General features: G+C 40.0%; 1 protein-coding gene across 11 annotated transcripts in view; it reads right to left on the bottom strand.

Annotated features, from left to right (window-relative positions):
* The window catches only part of GTDC1 (glycosyltransferase like domain containing 1), a 197,797-nt gene extending 171,809 nt beyond the window's left edge, over positions 1-25,988 (bottom strand). For 8 of the 11 annotated variants that reach the window (XM_041473204.1, XM_041473196.1, XM_041473192.1 and 5 more), the window contains exons 1-3: positions 25,920-25,988; positions 16,453-16,570; positions 4,025-4,213 (exon numbers count right to left, since the gene is read on the bottom strand). The gene's annotated coding sequence lies outside the window, so the exon portion shown is untranslated. Of the gene's footprint in view, positions 1-4,024; positions 4,214-15,088; positions 15,209-16,363; positions 16,571-25,409; positions 25,745-25,919 lie in introns of those variants that run through there. The other 3 variants (XM_041473194.1, XM_041473193.1, XM_041473195.1) reach the window with 3 other exon arrangements.
* Between the last annotated feature and the right edge of the window lie 1,426 nt (positions 25,989-27,414).

Below are 27,414 nucleotides of genomic sequence, written 5' to 3'. Positions count from 1 at the left end.
GCATGCTCTTCTAGGCAAAAAAGAAAGTTACAGACTGTGGTTTTGGCCCTTGGTCATGGACTCCATTCTCCTTCCACAATGACTAATACATAGAAATACTTAATCAGGTAAAATTCTTCTGCAATCTGGACAAGACAAGCTGAACAAAAAGCACTGTTTTACTAAAATGAAATCATTCCTACCCACAGAATGTCTGCAGGTCCAATTCACCTGTAATCTATAATTTTCCAATGCCCAGAAGTTACCAAAATACCATATGGCTCTTCTTTACTGCAGCAATTCAATACATTCACGGATGCAGGCATTGACTCTTTTCTTTTTCTTTCTAAAATTTATGTTTGAATCCCAGCAACTCATCTTGTGCCATAAAATGTTTATGGTTTCAACTTATATGGAGAATCCAGCAGCCTTCGGAGATCGAAGGGCCATTCTCACTGTCAAAACTGGAAGCTTCACAATGATAACTTCATTTTCATTACAGCCTCACAAAAGATATAGAAATACACAACTCTTTCAGCTGCCAATAGCCTCACAGACTAAAAACATGCAACCTCAACCAGTAAGTTTTTGCTGACCACAGAACACATAATTAGGTTTTGTCAAATGCTTTTAGGACTGTACAGTCATTTATGCATTTTTAAGGCCATAATTAAATTGCCAAAAAAACTACATGACAAAACACAGCTTGTCTGATTAAAAAGTTTAAAAAAAAAAACCACCCCACCTTTATCTTCTTTCAGTACAGCCGATGAAAGCATATTTTAAGTCATTATTTCCTCTTTAGGCTTCCCCCTCTACATGCAGGGAGGGGTTTTAGTTTCCATTCTAACCTGAGATGAACCAGTCGGCCTAGAAAGCTCCTTCAGTGCTGCAGAACTACTCCACTCTAAAATCCAGGGTTTATTCCACAACTTGGATGCTACAGGTGAGCCAGGATCAAGACTTCTGCACTGGCTACCTCAGTGAGAACACTGCTTCCTACAGATCCACACCCTTATTCTGCTAAAAGGTAAGCCAGTAGAAGTTAAACATCCCTAAAGTGAAGGGTTGTATATAAATAAAAGCACACATTTCTCTATCTTTGAGCCCATCCTAAGCAACATATTCAAATTGTTTGTAAGCATGCCCATAAGACATGCTTAGAATTGCCCTGCTCTAAGAATATATTTATGAAAAATTTCAAAAAAAACAAACACCAACAATGAAAGATACAAGACAGAAAACTGGCATTTTAAGATTTACTTCTGCAAGATGTATTCTGACTACACCAGGGCCCTATCAAGCATACTGGTCCAGCTGAAGTGGCAGGTTTCAGCTAGCACCCATCCAGCTGTTGTTTCCCAGTAAACATCTGAGTAACTACACACCAACATTGTCTCATTAACCAAAAAAAAAAAAAAAAAAAAAAAGATAGTGTCACCAAGTAAGCTGAAACAGTGAGTTAATGACTGTTACACTGGAAATCACCTAAAAATAATTATTACCTGTTTACCGGAATCCTGTGAAATTTCCAGTAGATAATATTCAAATTTAAGTTGTCAGAAAAAAAACCTATCAGCTTACGTATAAACAGATATGAGTACAAACCATGTACCAGTTCAAGGTCTGCACTTGCCTTTTCTTCATGGGGAAAGTGTGAGAAAGGGCTCTAATTTTAGTCTCTGAGGTACATTCACAGTAGTAACCACACAATTCAAGTGTCTGTGCTCCTTCCTCACTGCTGCTGTTTCAGCTCGGGGTATTGCTGTGCTTTGCACTAAGACATATTCCTGAGATTTTAAAGTGCTGTGTTTTCATAATTCAGAAAAACTAACTAGCATTAACAACCTACAGAGCAGTAGAAAACTGCAGAATATCAGAATGATTTGGACTGGAAGGGACCTTCAAGAACAGCTTGCTCCAATCCCCTGCGACAAGCACAGGAAACTTTCCACTATCCCAGTTTGCTCCAAACCCTATCCAACCTGGCCTTGGACACTTCCAGGGATCCAGGGGCAGTCACAGTTTCTGTGGACACCCTCTGCTGGGGCCTCCCCACCCTCACAGGGAAAAATTTCTTCCTTTCCTGGTGTTGAATTACACTTTATCATTTGTAAGCCTCCAATAATTTTGAAAAATTAGGTAGGCTGACACCAACTCTCTATTTTTTTTTACATTTGACAATAACAGTTGGGTGCCAAAGCCTGCATGTGGAAATCAGTAACATTTATGGAGTCACTTAACTGCACACTGAACTGTGAAATGAGTCACAGATGGACAGGTTGTGTTTACCTACCCAGGATACACCTGGAATAATGAGACACTGGAAGTTGGTCACCTCCAAGGGCAGCACTGGTGGTGTCCATCTGATCTCCACTCACCCCAATAAACACCCATTTGCCCACAGGCTTGTGATTGCTTTGTCTGTGCTCAGCGTATTTCAGTGCCTGTGCCTCCCCTGTGCTCCACACCAGATGAAATTGTGCATAATTAAAGTATTCTAGAAAAAAAACACCCACGTAACTTCCAGCTCCATTTTCAAAGAAGGTGGTGAAAACTCTATGGAGTTGCAATGAGACTTGGGCACCTGAATGTTTCAATCATTTGAATGGCAGTTCAAAGACTCAAAGTTTTGAAAACCTTATCCTATATAATGCAAATCATAGATGGCTGCACATTAGGAACAATTCAAAACATAGAATTTTTACAGTTTTTGGTAAAAATTTTTACAGTTTATGGTAAAAAAATTACACTATATGTAATATTTGTGTGAACTGCATTTCTTTTTTTCTCTCATCACATCAAGTTCTCCCACTTGGGAGACCAAGACACTGCTCTCCCCACATGAGGCTGTTTGTCCCCAGCTCAGGACAGGGGTGTCCTACCTGTCCCCTTCCACCAGCTGACACACACCAGAACACAACACTCCTTTATGGTTATGTGACTTTCATCTCTGGGCAATTCATGAGACTACTTCTGTAAGAAGCAGCCTCAGAGGCATCAGAGCTCTGGCAAAATCCCCTGGTGAGAAAGCATTGTGGTGGTTGTAAGCAATGTGAGAAAGAAGGAAGGGCCTGGAGTTTTGTTGCTTACTCCTGTATCTCAAATTTAATTAAATTTGAAACGTGGCAGAAATTAGGACACAAACAAATAATTAAAACATTAATCATAAATGAATTCACAGTTTAAAAATATAGAGTCCTTGGCACGGATTTCATGTGAGTAGCTGAAAGTCTGTTACTTCCTGTAGCACCTACTCTTCTGGTAAATTCAGTACAGGTTGCCTGATGAATTCAGAAGTTACTGGAAAAGAAAGGGGAGAAGAGAAGGAATGGCACTGACACACCCTATGTCACACCAGCTTGTTTCCTTAAACAGACCAGGCTTAGGGCAGTTTTAGAAGCACAGAAGTTATGTTGAAGTGTCATTTTATCTTGAAGATAAACCAAATTTAATTAATTATCAGTGTGCAGGAAACTCATTTTCCCCACCAAAACTATAACATACAATCTCATTTCACTGCTGACTACCATTAGTTTGAACATAAGTTGATTTTTTGGGGGGAGGCAGCAGGGTGGTAAATAAATATATATCTGAGTGGTCAAATATTTTTGGTCACCCCTTCCTATTTTGCTGTAGGTCCCAGTTCTCACTTAGGTCTGTCACTCTTTTACAGCCACATCAAGCCAGTCTACTTGAAGTACAGGTGCAGCCTAATTGTTAACAGACATACTTCATTCATGATCTTCACATCTCCCCTCTCTGCTACAACCACATGAATCCAGGCTTGATTGAAAAGGAGAAAAAGAGAAACATGTTGCTAATTGTTTCTTGAATGAAAGATTCCTTTGATTCCCAAAACCTGTAACCTTGTCAGAGTTACCATGTACTGGAAGTACAATGTGAACAATGCCATCATTTCAGGGCAAGCAGAGTAAAAAAAATCAGTGGTAGACATCTAATAAGACCAAGAATTCCAAATCCATCAAGCCTCTCTCCCCTTTTCATCTAACAAACACATCATATTTTTCAGAAGCATTATTACCTGCATTCAAAACTGGCAGCAGTAAAATACCAGGTGGTGCTGCTTCAGAGGTCTTCACCAAAGCAGTTTGGGAATCTTGGCTATGGATCTCAGTGGTGAGCAGTGTTTCTTCCAACCCATCCTATCTGCTTCAGTCCAATGGACAGATTTCAAAGTGTGATTTTCCTGAGAGTAGCAGCATTCTTCAATCTAAATAGAGTGGGAGGAAGAAAATAAAAGAATTTGAGCTCATCTGGTCTAACTTTCCAATGGTTTTAGGCTAAGAAGAGGCTAAACATTGCCCAGGTGGGTTGCAGTCTCTCCATCCCTGGAAGTGCCCCTGGATGGGGCTTGGAACAACTTGGTCCAGTGAAAGATGTCCCCACCCATGGCAGGGGGTTGGAATTGGATAACCTTTAAGGTCTCTTCCAACCCAAAGCATTCAGTGATTTTGTCAAGATTCATCCAAATACTGCCCAATATTACACCATAAAAATATTTATCCCAAATACCTTCCTTAGTCTAATAATGGCTGTGAAGACAGATCACACATGAGATAAAGGCAAACAACAGGAGCTCCCACAATCATGGACCTCCAGAGAGTGACCAGTCCAAACCCTCTGCCCAAACCAGAGAACAGGAGGGTCCCCAGGACCACCTCCAGTTCTGAGTATCTCCATAGACGGAGCCTCCAAGGGCAATTTGTTCCAGTGTTTGGCCACTCACAGAAAAAAAACTTCTCATTGTAACAGAATTTCCTCTATTTCAGTTTGTGCCCTTGAGCCCACTCATCTCAAGGCTGAACTGTCCCAGCTCTGCCTCCTCTCGTGTCACCCCTGTATTCCCACAGTGGGGTTTGCCACCCTGGTTTTCTGGCCCAACTACAGTGTTCCTGTATTTTGATGACTAAACTATGTGACTAACTGCAGATGTATTTCTCCAGGATTCTTTTCATCATCTGAAAAATAAAGCAGCAAAAATTATATCACAATGAACCTGCTGATTAAGTGGGCCATGAACACATTGGGGAACCACAAGGTGCAGGCCTTTCTCATCTCATTAAAAGTTACACTTTAAGCAACAGGACATTTTTAATGTTTTCTGTCTCAGCTACACACAACCTAAGTTTTTATATCAAAATACTGCATTGCAAAGATTTAATACTTCAAAAATTAGTTAAATATAGCAATAAAGGCCAGATACACAATCCTATAAAAAAAAAAAAAAATCAGCTTTGTCTCACAAATCCTTCTATCACAAAACCATAGTGACCAGCATTTATTTTTATTTTTAGCTTTTAAGCTTTCACTGATGGAAGTCCAAGTTAACCTTTACTTTATTTTGTCCTGGACTAAATCCACTGTGACATCCTTTTTGCCCTTTTAAATACAGAAATTTCTTGGAAGGCTTCCAGTACTTTGAAATAAACACATTTACAAGATATGCAACAATTAACATGAGTGGCTCTAGAGGCTCCTGAGACAGCTCTGAAGTCCCTATGATGTGATGTCCAGATATGTTTATATAACTTTTTTTATTTAATAGTTACTTTCAGAAATCACTCCTTTACCATCTTTAGCAAAGTGGGTGTGAACTTTCTATTCCAAACAACAAATGATATGGGAAAGAAGAAAAAATATGAAAAAAGCAAAATGGCATTAAAAAGGCCAAAAAAAATTGCATTAAAACAGTACAAGTTTATGCTTAATGATGTCTAAAGAGCAAACTGACTTTGAGGCACACTGGAAATGACCATTTCACCCTGTAGCTGGTTGTGCTGGAGCCAGGGGACAACTGCACTAAAGATCAGAAGATTGTGATGTTTATGCACCTACAAGCTGACATCTGCCCACTTCTCAATCACAAGTCTCACTACATGTTTCTACTTATTTCTCAAAATTAGAAGGCTTATTACCATTTTACTTCAGTTTTCACAGAACTTGAGATTCTCAACAGCAGCAAATTTGTGAGAGCTTCCAGTAGAAGCAGCCAAAGAGATAAAGCAGATACAGGATGAGAGGATATTTTTCAAAACAAATACAAACTGGCAAAGTCTGAGGTCTTTTACTCTTGAATACTGTGGGAACAAGTTAAAATAGTGCCTCAATCACCTGCAATTAACTTCAAAAGTTTTTGGAAGTCAGAAAAGCTCACATAAACTATGAAGTGCCAGCAGAGAGCTTGAACTCTAAGAAAGAAGTTTAGCAATTAAATTATAAATTAGATTTCTTTTTTTTATTACTATCTTGTTTAATGTGCAATTAAGTCAGGAATGATTCAAGAAAGTTTCATCCTATCTGAAAACAAGGGATGACCAATTCTCAGGATCCCTTCCACATAAAATTATATATTTACTGTATTATTACAGCCACAGTAAGATCAACAGATTATGGACTGGAAACAAGTAGATGAAAAGATGCTTCCACATCAGTGAAGAAGCACAGAGGCCCCAGACTGTTTGTTCCATGCTGAACCTCAATGAGGAATAAAAATGTTCAGAAGTAACTCTGACTAAAGTCCAAATAACAGTCTCAATTCCCTACACAGGCTCTTGTGCAGAGAAGTTGCTCAGCCCAGTATTTTAAAACACACAGATTTTAAAAAAATATCTTGGAAGTAGTCAAATACTATTTTTCTTTAAGAGCTACATACACACTATGGCTCTTCAGCCAACTGGCAGCAACATTAAACCCCAAACTTTTATCGTTTTTACAACATGCAGAAGTTATTTTTTTTATATTTCATGACTTTAAGAAGTCCAACTAAACAGAGCACTACTGTAATTTTCTAATTATATTTTCGCAAGTTTTTAATGTCATAATTTAAATTATGAACTCTTTATTTCAAGATGATTAATTAGAATATGTTCCATTTGGGGAACAAGAGTTCAGTATCCCACTATCAATTAAACAAAATGCTCTTCTTTAGCTTAAGATTAAAAACCAAAATGCAGCCAAAAAGTTTCTTCCTTGTATCTGTCAGATCACAAAAGCATCCAATACAGCAGGATAAGGTTGCCAGAAAACCCTAACACTTTCAAAACTATATTATTTAATGCAGTGGCTTAGCTCTGAAGCTGCACCAGAAATGACATCCAAGCTTTGGACAGTAAGCCTTTTTGCCAATGAATTTCTTGTAAAGTCAACAATTATAATTTATTCTGATCCTTTGTGTCATCATATTAGTAGTTATTTTTTCTGCAATCCCAGAGCAGCAACAAATAATGCCACAGAAGAGGACTGATATAATTACAAGCTGAAAAAGATAGGCCAGCACCCTTACACTCAAAACTACCCTCTGTGGCTCCTTCATACCCCATATGTTGCTAATAAAACTGTTTGAATCATACCTAGGAGACAGTTTTACTGATATTGTATCAGGTCCCTGGGTTCTTTGTATGAGATACGATGTCACCAGCACTATAACTATGCAAATTCTGTGATACAGGATCCCACTGGACACAATATTACACACGTAATTCGCAGTATGAACCTGGGCATTAACAATAATTCTAGTGTTATATAAACGAAACCACTATGTTTATTGAAAAGCTCACCACACAACAACAAAATCAAATTTAAAAAGCAATAAAGAGCAACTGACGTGCTCATTGTAAAGATGGCAACATTGGTATTTTTCCCCAAACAATGTAAATTTTGCTTTGTGTTCACATGACAGCGCTTTACAGAAACTTTTGGCAGTGACACTAAACAAATGCAAGCCCATCAACAACATTAATAAATTACTTTAAATAGGAACCTACAGAGTCCCACTTTTAGGAACAACCATGTGATAGTCAGCAAGGATCACTGTATTCACATACAAATGGGATTCTCAGCTTCTGCTACTAATCATGGACTAAATGATAGCGACTAAGAACGGCAGCAGTGAGAAACCAACAGCTTGGAGACATCAACACACATCGTGCTGAAGCACCTCAGAAGAACCATCCTGTGCTCAGGAAACACCTGCGTCCCAATCCCGCATCAGATCTCTGTGTGACCTCAGGCAAACAAGGCTTCATCCTGGCTGGCATCATGTTAAACAGGGTCCCTCATCTTTTCCTGCCTAGCTCTGTGGCCACTGCTTTATGCACACCACATACACCTGCAAAAAGGCAGGGCAGAGATATTAAGATCAGTGTTGGAAGAGACAGGAAGGTGCAATGAGAAACCTGACAGCACAGGCAGCTTGGTGCACGCTCTTCTTACCCGTGTTTCCAGTGATCTCTTCCCTCCACTATTAATTTATTGGTTTGCTGCAGGTGAGGAGTGCTAGACCTTGCAAGGAGCCCATTTTTGAAAGAAATCAGAAAAAAGTTAACAGGCTGGCATGATAAAGTGAGTCTGGTAAAGAGCCAGACTGAAGAGACAAAAGGATGCTATTCTGCCAAGGTACCGTGAGAATTAATAAATCAGATCATTTTATAAGGTAAATTGTACAGTAAATCTGTATTGTAAATTGTCTAATACATATGGGAAAAGCCACAGCCCAGTAGTCCCTGGTAATATTTTTAATGGCTTCAAACACAGCTAGAAAACAAATGACACACAGCACAAGTACCTAAGGAGTCTCACTCTGAGAAGCTCCAACTTTAAATAACTGATGGAAGAAAAACAGAGTTGTAACCAGGCACTCAAAAAGGAAGATAAAGAGCTGATTGATTCCTGTCACTTCTATGCTTCCACTACAGTGCCAGCTTAAGCAATAACTTCAAGTTTTCCACCAGTCTCCGTGCAATACAAAAACCATAACAGTTTTATTCTCTTTAAAAATCAATAAATAGCAGCTTAGGTGACATCTGACAAGGCAGAAAGCTCACACTTCTTCCCATCAACATTCTGCCCTCTGGTATTGCTGCTACACTTTATCATCATGCAGTTCAGAGAGAAATATATACCTATTCCCAAAGTTTGAAAAAAACAACCCCCTCCTTCCCAAATATGGCCCAAAGCTGTTATGAAGCAACTTATTTTTAGCAAAAGCACTTATGCAGATACTTAATTTTAATTAATAGTCTCACTGACTTCAACATTTGCACAGCAAGACAACTCCACGCTTCAATTAAAGCCTGCACAGAAACGCTGTGCTGATTCATGGCCAAAAGCATGACAGGAACATCATTATATAAAATGCTCATAAAATTTAAAGAAAAAAAATATAACAGGATCCTCACCTTTAAACAGAACATTAGACACCCTCTAAAACTCACAGCTTGAGCAGAACTTGCGGGTTGCTGAATATGTGAATGCTAGGGACAAGATATATTCAGTGAAATTATTTCAGAGTAGGCAAAAGAATTTTGGGGAAGTATCTTAAATGGAGACTACAACAGGCTCAGGTCTCCAACCTTGGCATCTGCCATGGCTGGGTTTTCAAGACTGGAAGATTCTTTATACCAGGAAAGTGGAGGCAGCTGCATCTTCTGATCTTTCTCCATTGTTCACACAGCACATAAATGGATTTCTATCAATAATTAATTCATTATATCCAGGCCAGTTCAATCAGAGACTATATTAGGCATCTCAGTTCAGAAGATATTCACTTCCAGGGAAGAGACACTCTGAGTTATAGTTCTGCCTATCATAATATACCTACAACAAATCTAATTTTGAAATAATATTTATAAGCAAAACTGTGGCACCTGATGGCCTGTAACTCCCAGCTACCAACTAAGAATTTTAGAAGTTAAAATGTAAAAAAAAAAACAGAAGAGTAGAAAAAAAGCCCAGGTGACATAACTCAAGTAATAAACAGATAGAAAAGAAAAGGTAGAAAATTAACACCTGAGCATTTTCCTACAGGAGCAATTTCTTCCCAGGACATCCACTTCTCTCGAGCTCAGCACTAGCCTTGCCAGCCTGCCCACACATGAGCTAAAATAAAGCCCAGCCAGACCTGCCTTGGCTCTGCAGAGCACCAGCTTGTGCATTTCCCCAACCGTTTCACACCTAATTTACAGAGTACATTTATCCATCCCTGTATCTCAGAGATTCAACCTGGGGAGTGACTAGAATCAGAATCACTTAATTGATTAACACTTAAGTGAGATGCAGAAAGCAAACAGAGCACACTGGAAGACTTTCTGAAAATGCATTATTTTTATTCCGACTCCATTAAGCAGTCCAGCATTTTTGAAGGATTAATGAAAGAACTATCAAGAAATAATACAGAAGAGGAATGCTGAGTCTCAGGGAACATGCCAGCACATGATGAAGTGCAGACACCTCTCTGGTAGTAATGAGTCAAGCCAGGATGTTCAGAGAACTACAGGGACATGTGAACTTGCTCACTTGATCCGTCATAGAGTTTATTTGATTTTTATAAAATAGCATTTTAATAATTCCTCCCTGGATCACAGACTGCAGTAGTCATCAGCTTACAACAGTCATTCTCACAAAACAAAACTCACAACACATTTTTTCCACACTGAAAAGTCTAATAAGCATCCAGAATTGAAAACATGCACCTTCAAATTAATATCAAAAAGCAGTCAGCGAGGGTATGTATACACTTAAGGATTATTTCCACAAACCTTGTGAAGCAGGACACAATGTTTCATTTACAGCTGCTATTTTTTAAGCAGGAACTGAAGACAAGCCCAGGAAGAACAGGAGTAAATAAGTTTCTAAACAAACAACTTACAGAGATGCTTTTTAACAGCACCAGACAAAACATTTCCTAAAGTTGCATTTACAAGCCAAAGCAGACCTCAGGCACCACACTGAGTTTGGATGAGAACCTACATGGATACTGACCTCAATAATACTACAGGGGCAAATTTTGCATAGGGAAGACTTGCTCTTGAACAAATGTTTTCCAATGTATTAGGCATAGAGAAGCTTTTTTTCTGCATCAAGAACCACATGTCACATTCCCGAATCTGTTTCTTTTCTTGACCAAATACACTGTGGACAACCCAGAGAGGATGCCCCTCGGTCTTCCTCTTTGAGGTTCCCATCTGCAATTTCCACTAACAGTGAAAATACATGGATTTTTTTTTCCCCTCAAAAATCACATTCACATGCAAAAAAAAATATTCTAAGTTATTAGAGACAATCAACACTAAGAAGTTCTGATAAGAGTTTTTCACTGATGTTAAATCAAGTGCCATATAGCCCACACTAATGCAAAAACAGGGACAACTGAGGATGACAAGCAGCAGGAATGGCTGTGCAAGATGCATGAGAATCCAGGAACAGATCTGGTGATTTGATTCCTAATTTAACACAAAAGGAAATAAACACTAATTCCACATTTACCAGGCCTTCCTGGATCTAGTTATGAATAAAGAATATAAAAAGGAAATTACATATACTGAACTGTGTATCCCACATCACTCTCAGGTGAGAGACTTCACTTGTGACCCTGAAACATCTGCAGCTCCTCTCACAACAGGAAGATCACAATTCCAGGCAGAATCACTGTTCAGCCAGGCACAGAATGATGCAGGACTGCTCACTTGTATCATACCACAGTCCAGACATTTTCTCCACATACTCCTGGACCTGAACAGGCAAAGGGAAGAGAGCTGGTCTACAAAAATAATAATAGTCCACATCTCAAAACCCTAACTGTAAATCATCTCCCTGATCACAATTAAATAAACCAAAAGTTTAGTAAGACTGGACACCTGTGATTCTTTGTACTCCATAGATTAAAGAACAATTAAGAGGCTGGAAGCTGAAAAGTGGCTTAAACTAAAGTTACACAATTGTGTGGACAAAATTCATTTGGCCACAGGGAAGCATTTACATATTTAATATAGGATGTTTTAAATAGGTTTATATTGGTCTAAAAATAGCATCTTGAATAGATTATTATTGCAGTAAAACACTTGCTTTATACCCGAGTAATGAGATCACCAAATGTAAAAAACTCATATGCAGAATGTGCAGGCTCTTGACCATTTCTCTCTCTGAATGTGCCTCAAACTCCAAGTTGCAGAGCTTTAGACCACCATATTCAACTAAATTAAATTCAGACTATAATTTTCTAATACTTTCTTTACAGATAAATACAACACTGGCCAATGCTCACCAGGTTACAATGCTAAGCCATTCCAGTGATAATCACAATGATGAATGTATAATCTAATGCCCAGTTGATTTATACAAACCATCACATATAAGCCTCATGCACCCATTTTAATTCACTGGGAAGGATCATATTTTTCCTGATCTGAGTCAGTGTTTGGTCTGAACTTAGGCAGTTCATTTTTATTTGTTTGCATTAACCAGAATCAGTCTTCACACATAGTGGAAGATGCCTGAGGCTGCACAGTCCTCTGCAATCTCAGCAATTGGCCCTCTCATTCTGTGTGATAGTTATGCTGAAAAAAATAAGATGAACCAAATTTCCAACTGCCCTAACAACTGTGGGAGAAACAGATCAGACTGTTCTTTACTTCTGAAGAAAAGGTCCCCAAAAGGTCAGCCTTTCATATGAAATACAGATCATTAACACTGGATACACAACTATGGTGATGCTCACTTTTTGTCTGCATAACTGGGATTTGATTGTATCTATTTCAGGATGTTCTATACTTTATATATATGGCCTTTAAGGTCCCTTCCAAATCATTCTATGACTCTAAAAATGCCTCTTTCATGTACTACTCCTTGGCTGCAAATAAAGCTCAAAAACACAGAGAAATTACGATTTTTATTGACAACACAATAGTTTTGTGTTGAGTAGAGAGGCTGAATGAAACCACAACTGCTTTCATGCAAACTCTCATGCAAACATTTAGTGAGTTAGATGCAAACAAAACATGTAACAGAACAACTGACTGCTCATTCCTAACAGTGTCCAAATTTCAATTAGAATAAAATGATAGAATTCTCAAGTATCTGAAAAGACACTCCATTAAAAGATAAGAGTTCCAAGGTCAAACACCCACTTTGAGAAGCGCTTTAGCCTGATTTGCACTCACCTTTTTTCAGAGACTAACTGTAGAAACAGCACCCAAACAATTATAATTTGTGACCTTTTAACATAAATGATAATTTCTTAGGCTCATTCTTTTATATTCCACCCCATATTCTTCCAAATAAAAGCTGCCTAAAAATACATTGCATGAAAAACTAAATGTTCCCAGTGACAACTCTGATCAAGTCATTCTTTGCACATGAACACTGAAAGATGCAACAACAGCAAGAACCACTAGTTATTCTTATAACTTCAAGACTAAACCCTAAATATAGTATGTTTTCAAATCCTCTTTCTTAAAATTCAAGTAATATGTTCATTGCTTTAACTGAGAGCTAACAAAGTACAACTTGTATTGTGCTGCAGGCCATAAAGGGAATGTTCTTTATTTGAGTCATGGTTGGATGAGGATGAAAAGTAGTTTTTGAAAATTTACAACAGTTTTGACACTAGTGTGTGTTTATCGTTACAAGTTATCCCTCTCTATTTATCAGACTGACTCTAGACCTTTCACTACCTTCAAAAAAGACAATTTTTATCAATTTTTCATGTCCTTACAGCAAGCCATAGGAAACTGCATAGAATACACAGAAAATCCATAGCTGAGAAAGACCCCAGTGTCTGCTTCACTAAGGCAGGACAGGCTATGGTTTAAAAGGAACATTTAGTAATTAATTTGCCTTTAGCACAGCACTCAAGTGACTTTTTGCTACCATTTACCTATCCTGAGTACACATTCTGCTACATAAAAAAATGTTCCCAAGGAAAAGGAACTTATTTAGAATTATTGTAAACCCTTTCTTCTCCACCCTAAACTGACACATCACCAGCACTGCTTCCAGTACTTCACAGCAGACAGCTGTATTTCACTTGTGAATCCCATGAAAATCTGTATTTCTCTACCCCAAACAAAGCTTTATTCAAAATAAAACTGTTCTTCATTTCTGGAGAGTATTTGGAAGGCTTGCTTTCATATGAAACAGGTGGTGCTTACCTGCCTGTGGCAGCCGTTGTTAGTTTTGTAAACAGACACTGGATTTACAGTTGGAAAATGAACTCTCAATTATGGAGCAATTTCAATACCTAATCTTCTAAATTTGACTTTCTGAAAGATGAATTACCAGCCTTCAATGTCAGCCTTTACTGACTGCACCAAGATACAAATACAGGTCTATGACATGACTACATTATTTATTGCAGGGCAAACACCAGCCTGCAGGAAACATCCCCGACATCAGACTCTGCAGATGCCTCCAGGAGCCACCATGACTACCAAGAATGTTTTTAACAGAACCTGAAAGGGCAAGGAGAGATTCTGGAGCTTCCCAACTCATCCCAGGATGCTAAAGCACAGGCACAAATGTAGTCTGCCACAACATGCAACAAAGCCTCACAGGAGCAAACAGAAACCTAACCTTTTTGCAAGGTGCCACAGTTCCAACTTGGAGGTAAGGCAGCATCAGAGACAAGCAACTGCTGCTGTCTGCAAAGACTTGAGACCTAAAGGCTTGGCTAGCAAAAGATTTTTCTTCCTCTTTTTTATCAGATACCATTTTCTGTGGGATAACACAAAAAGCTTCCAAGTTAGGTGATCCTTCAAATGACTTCAGGGAATACCTAGAGATCTTGCAAGATGCCAGACAGTAACACCTGAGCATGAAACACCTACACTGCAATAAGATCACCTCAAACAAGATGTCCCAGCTTGGACATACAATTAAACATCCCATTAATTTTTTTGCACATGTGTACTTCATGTGCTTAATGAAAACAGCAAATCAAAGCTAAAATGACATGAGCTACAACACAGTATTTTTCTACCTATGAGGAAGAAGCAAATCAGTGTTTCTGTAACTTCTTTTCCCACAATTTAAAAGGGTTTCTGTACACCTTCTTTGTGAAATAAGCTGAATAATAATTACCTCATCACAACATTTAACAAACACTTGTCACTATGCACTGCTGACAAAGAAGAACCACTAAAACTTTTCCTCTCAAAGCAAGACAGAAGCAAAGGCTTAGTCACTTCTTCACATAACAGAAGTTTGCTGAGCAGTTTACCAAAAAATCAAGACATATTATTTCTCAAAGCAAAATAACACATTGCACTTGGAAGATGTGTGCTCTCCATACTGAACAACACCTGTTACATACCTGAAGGGGTTTCTTGAGCAAGCCAAGTCTCCCCAGGTGGTAATTACACTGATCAAATCATCCCCACACATGTTGTAAAAATGGAAAGAAAGAAATAAAGGTAGACTTAATGGATCAACAGCTTCTTCTGATTTCATGCAGCACACAAAAAGAATAAACATGGAAAATTCTGGCGATGCATTAAGGCAATTCTTACACCCAAACAATTTGATAATGTAACATTGCGTACCAAGCCAGGTTTTTCCATAAATAATGATCTAAACAGAATACTAGTCAATTCACCCAAAGATATCAAAGATATCCCTTTATTACAAATGATCCAAGTATCCCCCTTGAGGCTATGACTATCAGAAAGCATTTAGTTGGCTCTCCAGCCAATAATTTTCAGATCTGTTTTATTATGAAACTGTAACACATTTTCAATAACTTTTAGCTTTGCTATACAGAGCAACAAATAATTTCCCAGAACCCTTTGGAAAATCTGACACACAAAATGATTCTCTAGTCAACTTGTGTATTATTAAGCTGAAAAAAAAACCCCATATATCGGATCATTTGATCACTGGAGAGAATGGCAAAGTATTGGGAGCTTCAGGACAGATGGACGAACTTCAGGTCATATAAAACACTACCAAGGCTGTATTTGAAGAAAAATGTGAAAGTTTGTGAAAGCGCCCCGGGTGAAAATACTTTGTGTTGCTAAGAAACATCATCCCTGATGATGGATGAATTAAATTGTCTCAGTTAGCAGCCAACTCCAGGCATCCCTCGTTTATTAGGAGAATGTTTTCTCATACTGGTAATTTATTTCAACAGCTACGTACAAATAAAAAGCCCTACCTTAAAATGAAACTGAGAATTTCAAACTTGCATAATTAATGCTGCAAAACAGAATAGAATTTACATCTCGAACAGAATTTAATAACTAACATTTAACAATGTAAACTCTAAAAATTAATATTAATGCATCCAGACTATTAAGAACTTGTTTTAGGATTGTCTGCAGTGAAACATACTGCTCAACTGCCAAAATTATTCTATGTAAAATCCAGTGAAGTACAAAACTCTTTAAATATTTCTAAGCACCGAACATTATCAATATTCAGGTAAGCAATTTTTAAACATCACTGAGAGAAAGGCATATTCATTTGTCACATATTGTTATGATGACAAAAACACAAAAATTACGCATGAAAGAAATGGAAACCACCTGCTTTGGTCATGTGGACATTGTCTTAATGTTTCATCTAGTTACTCTTTTAATGTCTTACTTACTGTTTCTCCTGCAGGACAGATTGGTGAACTCAGAGCAGTGAATCTTTGCTTTTCTGAAGTGTTTGCTGTTGAATTCCCACAGATCATACCTGCTTTGCCTGCCTTGCACTGCGTTCAGTGAAGTCCTTTCAAAAGTGCAGATGGAACAGGGGAGAGCCTCCAGCTTCTCTCTTCCCACCAGCTCCACATCAGGCCACAGGAGCTCACCTGAAAGGAGAAAGAACAGCAAGTACATCTCACCTGGCACAGCCTTCAGAGCAGGACACAGCAACAGAAGAGAAGCACAGCGTGTGGGGAGCTCCAGCACAGGAACAATCCCAAGGTCAGGAAGTAGCCCCATGACTGCTGCTCAGAGATGAGGGAAAGGGCAGGGCTTCCTTCACAGCCCAGAGAGGAATACGCACAATTTTATGCCACCCAGAAACCAACACAGTTGTTGCACTGAAAACAAACCAAATGCAAAGACCCATTTTCCAAGAACACAGCTGGCAAAGGGGAGAGTCATTAAAGAAAATGAATTTTCATTTGTCTGATGCCAAGGCTTTGGGGTTTTTCTTACTAGTTACTAGAATGTGTTCTAATTGAGACTTCAAGTTAGAAGTCCCAAATTTTAGGCCTACAGAGTCCAATTTAAGGAAAAAGGTGGAAAACCCTCTATAAACTGTTCTTTGGATCGCATCACAGCTTCCAAGTCAGAAATTACCACACACAGTTACATGCCAGTAATGTACTCAGCTAGTCAATACACAGAGGCAGCCACAGAGGCTCTTCATCCCAAATAACCCCACCACGGAGCAGAGTTACCACTGGAGAGCCCGAGGAGAAGTATTTAACAACGATACCAATTTGGCTGCGCTAGAGGAGATGTGTTTCCTGTGGGCCTAATAAGGAAGAGCTTTACAATCTAAGCAGAAGCCTTTCAAAGCCTCAGAGGACATGTCTTATCTGCACCACTTCTGCTCCTGGAATCCCAGAAATCCTGAAGACAGAAGGCAGATCAGACTGCAGCTTTCCTAGGCACAGATGTTGCAATCACATCTGCCCTAACTCTAAGCCACAGTCCTTGTGTCTTCCCAACTCTGTCAGCATCTCTTAGTTGCTTTGGTTTTGGAAATTCCAGGTCAGAGGATAAAGTGTTTCTGAACACATCAGGTGTAGTAAAACACCAACATAAAAGAAAAACACCTGCAGATTATATACCAAGCAAGTAGCAAGGAAGAAAAGGTTTTGAAGCAGAAGCATTTCTTCCCTTGTCTATGTGTTTCACAAAAATAACACTTCAAATCTTGAGATGTGATTGATCAAAGTTTTTATTTTTTCAAGCGTTGATCTAGCAGCCATGAAGAATGACCATTTGTGGGTAAGACACTGAAGTATAATTAAAGAAGAGTTTTACACACCACTCAGAGAAACTCAGTCACCCATGGGTGCAGATCCATGTAAACACTCTCCAAGCTTTTTTTCAACTCATTAAAAATCCCCTCTTTAAACACCTATAGCTCCAAGACGTCAGATTTGATTTGTCCCATTTCAGGTTTCTCAATGCAAGACAGACACAGACAGAAAGAACCAAGACCAGCAATGGCTCCAAAGACAATGAGGGAATCAGAGCACAACGCAACTATTACGTGACTCCAGCTCCAGAAGTTGGGTCTGCAACTAAGTACAGGTTGCAGGACTCTGACTACAATAAGCTTCCTCTTGGCATTTTCAGTGCAGGATTATTGAATGGTTGTATTTATTACTTAGATGATGAACAGTCCAGTTGCAAAATTTGGCAGTTGCCTGGGAAATGCTGCAAGCATTCTGGGAAACAGAGTTAGAATTGAGAAAAGTGGGACTAAGGGGTTAACAGCAAAACTGAAACTGGGGTTTTAATACTGAACTGAATGCCAAAATTGAAAATTAATTCCAATTTATAATAATGATAGGAGCATCATATGAAAATGATTGTAAGATTTATTCTGTTCACTACTGATCCTAAGGTTGTACATTACACTCAGGTTTCAATACAGATGTAAGAAATGAGCTCAGAAGAAAACCAAAGCAATCTGGGAGAGTTAAACAATGAGTACAAAAACAAAAAGGTAAAGAAAGAGGAGACAAGCTTCAAAATAGGTTAACAGCAGCTACAAGAATCATGCCCCACTAGTGCAATAGCTACTGCAGAACCAAAAATAATAAAAAAAAAAAAAATCCACTAGTGCAATAGCTACTGCAGAATCAAAAATAAAAATAAAAAAAAAAAGCTTAACAGGTTAGGAAAAAAAATAGAATAGTATTAGAGGAAATATGCTACCTCTAGGGATCGTTAAACAAGGGATCAGGTTATGGAGGGGTTACACAAATCTCCACTGATTGTTTTTAAGACCTGGTAAGAAGAACATGTCAGGAATGGCCTGTACATCTCTCTCTGGCCTGACACTGAACTACACACTCACACATCCAGCACAGAGCAATGACCTCCCGAGATCCCCGTTTTCTTTCCTAAACTTAAAGGCTGCACAAGTTTAGGCTCCTGCCAGGCAACTCAGCAGGTGACCTGACTGCTCCTTAGAGCTCCAAGCAGGCTTTTGATATCTCTCTTTTCTAAATAGCCCAGGCAGGCTGTGATTGACAATTTTCTCTCACATGAAGCATGCTACCTTAAGTGTGGAGTACTCAGAATGATCCGCCAGGGAAATAAAGTCAAAGTACAGAGCAGGCAACAGCAACTGATCCCAGGAATCCAGTCCTGGGAAGAAAATCGCAACTGCCAAACTGGGCAAGGATGCACATTCCATTAGTATCCAGAAATATAGACACTTACATTTTCTTTTCTAGCACCTTCAATAAATAAGTCTTAATAAAAAGAAGTATTTAACAAAGTACTTAGAGAAATAAGGAGGGAAGGTTTGACATTCCTAAGCTTATTTTCACAGCGGTATGAAAGGAAATGAGGTAGAGTCAGAGCTAATTCTCCTTATATAATTTCACAAGGAATGATTAGTTCTGCCCCAACAGTAACAGCTTTCCAGAGGGTCCTACTTGTCGCCAAGATTGCATACAGATGCTCTAAGTGTAGCTTCCTTATTCTCCACTGACAACCAACTTAAAAGGCCAATATAATATTCATTTTACTATAGAATGAAATTCACAGCGTGAATAGTAAAATAATGTCAGAACTACCATGAAACTGCAGTGGCGTGTTGGAGGCTGTGACTTTTAAAAGTTTAATCACAAAATGGATTCATGGAGAGGAGCAGAGCAGCTTTGTGATTCAGCCACATCCCGTTGCCACTAAGGATGTGCAAGAGCCATGGCTGGACAAGGAGAGGGCAAAGGCACAGAGGAGCATTCGTGTCACATGCCCTGCTGAATATTTTCCTTTAGAAGGCAGGTTTCAATCATTACTGGGCTAGTGCCCCCCTCTCTTAAGCCTGATTAGGACAGACATTCCACATGCTGAAGGTGCTAGAATTCCTAAGTCACCTGGGTCGCTTCTGGGTGAAATACCAATTACTGGGAATTCATCTCAACAAGGCCCACAAAAAGAAAGCCCTGAAAGACACCCCTCACCCCAATGGTGAACATATCACATGGATAATCCTAAAACTCCTCACAAAAAAAAAAAACCTTGTAATAGGTATTAGTACTCTTATAAAGCACTGCAGTGCTTTGTGTTTAATCCTTGAATAGACACTAGTAGAAAAGCCATACTCAATTCCAAAACTTCTACTGCAAATTCCAGCTCAGCTGCTATTACTCCTGGCTTTTAAGGGATATATATATATATTTCAAATATACATAATAGTAATTTTAACTACCAATGAAAAATTTAAGTCACATGTCAAAACAGCATGCAAAATAATAGCATACAAACTTTAAATGTGTGTATTTTGCAGTTTTTAGCACAACCATTTGTTTTACAAAAGACCTACAGATTAAATACAAAATACACTATTAGTTTTAGGCACAAGAAAAACCAATTTTTTATGCCTTGCCTGAAATAATGACTAATTAGGCCAGCACCACCCTGCAGTCATTTCCATAAATCTTGCCTTTACATTTAAATCACAAGAAGAAGAAAACTGACTTAACAACAACAAGAGCATATTTCTCATTAAAGTTTTCTTAAAGCTTAAGATCAGGACAAGAAATTATTCTGTAAAGTCAACAAGCTGATGTTATTGTTTATTTGGAGAACTTTAATTCAGACCAAACAAAAAGCTGCACTCAGAAATTTGCTGTATTAAATTGTAATCAGCCAGGGAAAACTTTCATCTGGGAAATCATAAAACACAGAATTTCACAGGATCTTGATAGATTTCTTATATAGCAAAGTCATCTCACAGCGTATTCCTTGTGTAAACCTTGAAAAGAACCAGAATATTAAAGATGCAATATGTTCAACTACTTGTTGATTTTTTTTGTTTTGGGCATATTTGTAAGTAAAGTAAGTATTAAAGCAGAAAGACACGCAGGAAATACAATTCAGATGAAATGAGAAGCTGCACCTCAATTAAGATTTTTCTTTTAAAATGATGGGAATTATGGTGCTTCTGAGAAATCACTTGTTTAATTATATATACTAGGCAAGATACTTATAAAAACACTTCATTTTCATAATGCAACATGGACTTTATTGCTATTTTACCTACAAAGGTGTCACCTGGTAAATAAAAACCAATAAAACAGATCAAGATTTATATAGTCACATATTCCATAATAAGGTTATTAACACACAACTCTGAGGTTAGCTTTTTTTCTCTACCCCAAAACTGATTGGAAAGAACAGGAAAAAGTGGGATATTCTTCTAAGAGGTGGCCTAGAAATGGAGCTAAGCCACACCACCACTGCTCTGGCTAATCATCCATTCCGAGTTTTAAGCATTCCCAACCATTTCCTTTTGAATGCACACACAAAGGTTTGCGATATTCTACAAGTTCTTCCATACAATGGCTTTACAACAGGTCTGTTTCTCATATGTGTATTTTATTAAGCTTTAGGAGGATTAACCAAGATTCTCAGTTCTTGAGGAAAACAAGGCATGGCAACAGTGAGGTCTCCAGCCTTCACTCCAACACACTTGACTGCTGAATCCTGCCAGGGTGAGTCATGCCCAACATGGGACATGGATCCCATCCCAAGAAGGAATAAAACACTGCATCATATTAAATCTGCATCCAATTACTTAGGTGTGAATTCAAAGGGTGTGTTTTTATCTCAATGACAGTTTCTAAAAACGACTGTGAAAGAAATCTTGCACTCTGGATGGTGTTTTATCCATCAAGACCATGACCACCACACATTTTCAGTTGCCAGAGGCATGGCCAAAGCCACCTTCTTAAGAACCACTGTTGCACCTCCAAGAAGAAAACATTCCCATGGTATTTAGGGCAATTTCATACTTTTACCACTGAGCATCAGTAACACAGACAACCTGCTGCACAAACAGGCACTGACTGCCCAAAAATAATCTTGCAACAAAACTGGCAAACAGCATGTGAAGCCACATTGGTACACTGCTATAGAGCCACAATACATACAGATGTTTTTAAATGAAAAACTATTTAAATCCCCCTTTTTTTGGGTCACCCTAACATTATTTCACAACAATTCAGCAAAACTGCAATTCAGCAAATTACATATGTAATACATTTTGAATATTGGATTATATGCAAACCTATATACACACAAATATTTAAATCAAAGTTGCTGATCCAAGATCTACTTGCTTTCGGATTTAGGTATCACAGCTGTTTGTGTTCTTTGCTTTGACCCTGAAAAAATAATTAATCAGGGGTAAAAATACAAACCACACTTAGTGCCTGGCTTCGCCTGTTTTCCTCCAACTTCTGCATTTCATCATTAGTGTTACATACTTCACTGTTAGTTTTAGACATTCCTCCAGTTCTCATTTGGACATCAAAGAGGTACTCATACCCAAAATACCAGCAATCTGAAATACTGGCTTCCCCACTTACTGTCATTTATAACTTGAAAAGATCTTTGATTTCTTGCCTACAGGAAATACTGTCGATCAAAAATAAAACACATATATGCTCCCATGAATTCCTATAGATGGGGTCCAGGATTTAGGACAATGGACTGGAGACATGGTTTTCAGATTTACATTTCCTACTCTGCCTGGCACTTCACACGTTTATTTTTACTTTCACATCTGACATGCAGCAATATGGCCAGCTAAGGTGTACATTTAAGACATCCTTTGATATAAATCCATGGAGAAGTGAAATTCACACTGGGTTCTGTGTCCTTGCAGCACTCTGGCCCCGCTTCCCCACCGATAACTGCTCCACTTACGGATGGCTGGGGGCAGCCCAAGGCTGGCTCTCCACAGCCCCTTGTTAACAATTCTGCCACCAAAGATTAAAGTGATTTCCCTGCTTTACAAACTTGGTAGAGAACATTTCTCACATACAAATGGGAAGGAAAAAAAAATGGTAGCCAGCCTTTTTTCTTTTCTGAAATGCCTGCTGCATGAGTTCCGAACAGCCTTGAGTTTATATTTAGAGTTTGCTCTTCACTTTTGCAAATTTTTTAAATTAAAAATAATAGTACATTACACAATTAATTCCAAACAATGAGAGACTCGCTCTGTTCAATTGCTTTCGTTTTGTTACTACTCCCACTGCAAAACAGCTCATGTCTCAAGCAGTGGAACAATCAACATTAAGATGCTGTTCTTTACACTGGTATCATAAAATAGAATCATTAAACAGTTCAGGTTGGAAGGAAACTTAAAGATTATTTTATTCCAACTCCCTGCCATGGGCAGGGACATCTTCTGCTAGACCAAGTTGCTCCAAGCCCTATCCAGCCCAGCCTTGAACACTTACCACTACTATAACCAAGAATAACTCTCATACCACTAGAAAGTTTTAGTATATATCCCTACAACAGAACACTGTATATGTTTGTGATCCCAACTTTTATAGAAATAGCAGTTACCACTTTCATTTAACCAGGTAGCATCTCAAGCCTATGGACAAGACAATTGGAGCAGCTAATCCAAGACAGTATTCCACATTAAGTATTTGCTCAACAGCTGCAGGAGAAATGCCTTACCGCCATGGCTCTCCCAAGCTGGACTACATGGGATTGCTTTGGAGAAACACATTCTGATCTTGTAAAGCCAAACAACAAGATGCATAGATATTTCATTTCTTTTCTGTAGTTATATTCCAGCTTACAGACAGTAAGAACTTGAAATACAGCAAATTGTGCCAGAACTACTTGCCCTCTCTATGTCAGGAAGTGCTTGGTGTTATCACAGCTTCCAACAATGATTCAGGTTTTGCACAAGGAGCTGATTCCAGGAGCCCCGAGTGAAGGAAAGTACACTGAATATGTGCTGTTTTGATGATAAAATCATCTGCTTAGACACTTCCACCAGTGCAGAACATTGGTCAGAGACCACAAAACTTCGCTTCTTCGATCAAAACAGAAAGTAACAAACTCAATGCTATAAATTGGGACAGAGGCCTAAAATGCTCTAGGCATGTGGCTCTGAGCTATGGGCTCAAAGCACTTTGCAGTCACACAGTGTAGAAAACATTTATAAAAAGCTAAACCAGGAACTTTTTGTTTTCATATTCTCAAATTTTATTGAGCAGAAATGTTTGAGGATAGTTTATTGCTTTTACCGGCCACTCTAAAATGGGCCTCCAGCCAGCTAGGTCTTTAAAATATGTCTATATCTCTGGTTTTAAAACAACATTAAGGAAGTTGTATAATTTTTACACTAGAGTCTGAATGACTTAGCAGCAAAAGTGACAGGTTTCAGCTGTAACAGAGGCACTTTGCAAGCTACGGGCACCACTTTTGCAACAGCACCTGTTGCAGGTGGCATTGATCCTAAAGCAGGGATCCACAAGGGTTAATTAACAGGTGTTTAACTCATGGCACATCCCAGGAGACTCAAATTCAGGTGTACCAGAAATCAAACTGCATTTCATCAGCTGAGGGAGGAATTTGGTGCTCTGTTTGTAAAGCACCAACACCCTGAGCTGAGCAGAGTTTTCATGCTAGGTTCCACCGTCACTGTCATTCATGAAAGGGGGACGTTGACCAGAAAGTTTGTAAACAAGTCAATTACAAAACATACTTGTGTATTGCTACAGTTGTAAACACCCAGGTGTTTACACTATATTGAGAACAACCTTCACTTTCACACAAACTCAAAAAAAAAAAAAAAAAGGACCAATTTAAAATCCTCATCTCCCCTTAACTGATTTGTGCAACCGGGACTCACAGCATTTAAACTGACTTTAGTACACCTGGACTTTCAAGAAAGCGGAAAAAAAATGAGGCAAGAATACACTCCACACAAGGCCTTGAAAGCCTCAATTAAAATTCAATATTGTACTTCGTATAGAGGCTGTTCACATAAAAACCCTGTCATGGTTAAGATTTAAGGTTAACCAGGTTAATAGAATCCAATAAAATAGTTCTATTGAATTATGCCAAGCCATTGTTATAACCCACACTGAAATCTGCTATTTGACTTTACCTGACTATTGGGCTCAACTCTGAACCATAAATTAAGCCTCAAACTATTTCCCATATGCCTTAAAAAAACAAAGTAGATGTTTTTGCACCTTTAAAGGTTTCTCTCCTCTAGTCTGCTACTCCAGTTACTCCAGTCATGTGTTAAAAGATTTGCGCAGACCTGCCAAGTCCCATTCATCCCAAACACACTTTCCTGAAGTTGGGATGTGTTTACAAAGTATATTTAAGCAGCTCCTCTGCTGCAAAGTGTTCTCTTCCAGGGCATACTTAGCTTATAATAATAAAGCCGATTTCCTAAAATCCACACATTTTGTACAAGCAGTGTCTTTAATGTTTTTGTTTTCCTTCTTCTAAAAAGCTTGATGGAATGCCAAAACTAAGAGTGCAATTTTTCCGGACAGCTTCACCCGCAGAACTGTTCACGCGTATAAATATTTTAATTTTGCTACTCAGAACCAAACTGGACACAGATTTCACCGCTCCCTTTAACTGCCCACAAAAAGCAGCCCCTGCCCTGCACACCTTGCGTACCAAAACAAAAGGGCAAAAGCAGAGTGCCGGTACGAAGCCGCCTCCTCACGGGCCCTGCGGCCGCCCGGGCCCCGGCGGTGGCTGCGGCGCGGGGCCCCCGCGGGCACAGGCCGGGCCAGGCCGCGCTGCCGCAGCGCCCCGGGAAGGGGCCGGGGCAGCCGCAGCCGCTGCCCGCGCTCCCGGCCCCGCCGGCAGCCATGTTAGAGCGGCGGGAGGCGGCCCCGCGGCTCCCGGGGAGCGGCCCCTGCCCCTGCCGGGGCACGGCAGGGCCGGGCTCCCCGCCCAGCCGCGGGTCCGTGCTCGGCGCGGCCGCAGGTGCCGGGAGCCGCGGCGGGCGGAGCCGGCTGCTCTGCTCCGCTCGGTTCCTCTGGGCTCCCCCCGCCCAGCGCTCGCCCGGAGTCCTCTCCTCCGCCGCCGGTCCTGCAGCCGAGCGCCCGCCCCGCTGACCCCTTCCCTCCCTCCCTGCTGGCGCGGGCGGCCCCGCTCTCACCCCACCCCGAGGGCGCTCACCTCCTCCTCCTCTTCCTCCTCCTCCTCACTCCCTCCTGGAGACCGTCGGCACCGACGCGCCGGCGTCCCGGCCCCTCCCTCAGCTCAGCGCCGGCCCCCCCTTCCGCCCCGCCGCCCGGGGACCCTCCCTGCCCGCGGGGACAGCGGGACGGGCCCCGGCGGCTCGGCCGGGGAGAGCCCGGCTGCCGCAGCGGGGCACGGGCAGCAGGAGCCCAGAGAGACGCGATGGACCGGGAAACAAACCGCGCGAGGAAAGCCACGAGCCCCTTCACAAGAGTTTTGGGAGCGGGGAGGGGTGGGAGGAATAAATAACAAGGAGTTATGCGCCAGGTGGGCTAAAGAGAAACAATTAGAAGGAAGATGGTTTTCTGGGAAAGCAGCTGAAAAAAGTGACAATCAGGGCTGTTGCCAGTTAGATGCGAGTAGGAGGTGTGTGTTCTCTCCATAACTCAAACCTTCTCAGGTGTTGCAGCTCCTGGGAGAGGCTGAGCAGGTGTTACCTTAGAATCATCATAGATTCGTATAGTGGTTTGGGTTGGAAGGGACCTTAAAGACTTCGTTGTTCCAACCTGCTGCCGTGGCCAGGAACACCTACTAGACCAGGTTGCTCCAAGCACCATCCAGCCTGGTCTTGAACAGTTCTAGGGATGGGCCAGACACAACTTCCCTGGGCAACTTGTTCCAGTGCCTCACCACCTTCCCAGGAAAGAATTTTTTCCTGATATCTAATATAAACCTGTTTTCTTTGAGTTTGAACCTGTTCCCCCTTATCCTGTCACAACCTGGTCTTGTAAGTTGTCTTGTCCCATTTTTCCTGTAGTTTCCCTTCAGACATTGGAAGGTCACAAGGAAAGCACCCCAAAGCCTTCTCGTTTCCAGACTAGACAATCCCAATTTCCTCAGCCATGTGTCTGGAGAGATGCTCCATCTCTCTGATCAACCTGGTTGCCTCCTTTGGAGGTGTAACTGTTACAGGCAGGTGTATCAACCCTCTTTTTGCCCACACTGAGTAACAAACCTTCCCAGCAAAACTATTTTAGAGGAGAAATGTTTTGTCCTGACTCAGTTTAGCATGTTGTTATCTCTGGTATGTAGACAGAAACATTTTTATTTTTTTTTTAATAGGAAGTCAAAATGAGTAACACCTAGTGGAGTGACAAAGCAGAATTTCCAAAGAGTACAGCTGTGAGAAGCATCAACACCAGTAACTTGAGGAATTTTGTATTTTTTCCCCTACTCTGGCTAGTCAGTGATTATGAAAGGGTGACGAGAAGGCTGATTTGCATGAGAAATACTCTTAGGATAATGCAGTGTTTAGTTTCACAAGTTCTTAGGTTCAAAAATCCTGGTAAAGTTGTTTTCCAATAGCTTTCCACTGTCCTGCACCTCTGAATTCCTGACACTGCAAAGCTGTGGAAATGTGGAAACATCACAAAGGAGACAGTTCTTCATAGGTTTTACCTAGGCAGAAGTGGTAAGACCTGAAAATCTTTTA

This window comes from Pyrgilauda ruficollis, unplaced genomic scaffold, assembly GCF_017590135.1.
Source record: "Pyrgilauda ruficollis isolate IOZ18807 unplaced genomic scaffold, ASM1759013v1 scaffold3, whole genome shotgun sequence".
Taxonomy (NCBI): Eukaryota; Metazoa; Chordata; class Aves; order Passeriformes; family Passeridae; genus Pyrgilauda; species Pyrgilauda ruficollis.
Note: the sequence above shows the minus strand (reverse complement) of the source record. Positions and strands in the feature narration are given on the sequence as shown.